At 49.2% G+C, this 1,461-nt stretch overlaps 1 protein-coding gene across 1 annotated transcript in view; it reads left to right on the top strand.

Moving 5' to 3' along the window:
• OCA2 (OCA2 melanosomal transmembrane protein) overlaps window positions 1-1,461 on the top strand; it is a 99,879-nt gene that overhangs the window by 16,742 nt on the left and 81,676 nt on the right. The gene's annotated exons all lie outside the window — the stretch shown is intronic.

Here is a 1,461-nt window from a genome sequence, read left to right as displayed (position 1 = left end):
TTCAGCAGCTGAGTCAATCCACGACTGGGGGAGGACCTGCCACACGCTGCAGGGCCCCAGTGCCATCTGCACTAGCCTGTCTGGAGGGTGCCCTGGATGTCCAGGAAGAAACACATTTTAGGATTTTAGTTGGATTGTCAGGTCTGCTATGTCTGTTAGTCAGATAAAAGAAATTTGTATTTAGAATAGCTCAATTAACGCATCCTGTTCTAAGAAGAACTGTCGTTTTAATTCTCACTTAAGGAGGAGCTATTAAATCAGAATTTGAAAGCAGGATATGATTATTCATCAAAATGATTAAGGCTAAGAGAATGCAAGACAAGATTTTTACCATTTTCAAAGGATCAGAAAGGTTTTCACTGATCAATGGAATGTAACTAACCGAGGAGAATAATAAAAACCCGCCAACGTAGACTCTCCTCCTTCCTCCTGCAGACACACCAGGCCGGCCCCTTCTGCGCCTCTGCCCTGGGGTGGGCTCGGGCTGCTGGGAAGGATGGCAGGCAGGAGCACCCCGTGGGGCCCAGGCCTTGTGGTGCAGATGCTGATGGGGCGTGAAGGGGCTGACAGCGATGGGGCTGGGACAGTTTTGCAGGTCCTCAGAGGGCTGATGCGGGGCCTGGTTGCCTGTTTAATTATTATTATTATTTTTTTTGAGTTTATTTTTTTTGCTATAGGGTGCATGCGCTCACCAAAAAGAGACAGAGAGACAGAAAGCGAGAACCCCCCCCGGGGGGGGAGGGAAGGATGGCCACACCGCAATCCCTTCTCCTCCATTCTCCTCTCGGGATCTTGGGTATGCATGCACACGCGCCTGGCGTGAGTTTAAACCACCAGGTCTGGGACTTGAACTGTAGTCGACTACATGGGAGTTCAGCAACATAGCCATTATGCCAACTGCTGGTCCCCTGATTGCCTGTTAAGCTAGAGGAATTATTATTATTATTATTTAAGAATTATTTAGCTTTTTTGTTTATTTACTTATTTTAATTTGACTAGAGAGGGACAAAGAGGGGGGGGGGGGGGAAAGTAGAGAGCCAGCTGCCAGGTCTGGGACTTGAACCGCGGTTGGCCGTGTGGGAGTCCAGTGCCCTTAACCACCACACCACCAGCCAGCCCCTAACCTAGAGAACTTCTTTTTCTTTTTTTAAGAGAGATTTCTGCTGTAGGGAGACACAGAGACAGAAAATGAGAAATCACTGCCCACGGGGGACGGCCATGCCAGTCCCTTCTCCTCCATTCTCATGGGATTTTGGGCACGCACGCACACGCGCCCGGCGTGAGATTTAAGCCATCGGATCTGGGACTCAAACTGGTTGACTGTGGGAGTCCAGCGGCATAGCCATTATGCCATCTGCTGGTCCCAAACTAGAGGAATTCTTAGAGATTGCTTGTGTAAGTTCCTGGCCTTGCAGTCTCCCCCGGGGTTATTTGTATTTTCGTATTCGATGATCGAATCGG

Source organism: Tupaia chinensis, unplaced genomic scaffold (genome assembly GCF_000334495.1).
Source record: "Tupaia chinensis unplaced genomic scaffold, TupChi_1.0 Scaffold144682_1, whole genome shotgun sequence".
NCBI classification, from domain to species: domain Eukaryota; kingdom Metazoa; phylum Chordata; class Mammalia; order Scandentia; family Tupaiidae; genus Tupaia; species Tupaia belangeri.
This window is presented reverse-complemented; position numbering and strand designations above follow the sequence as displayed.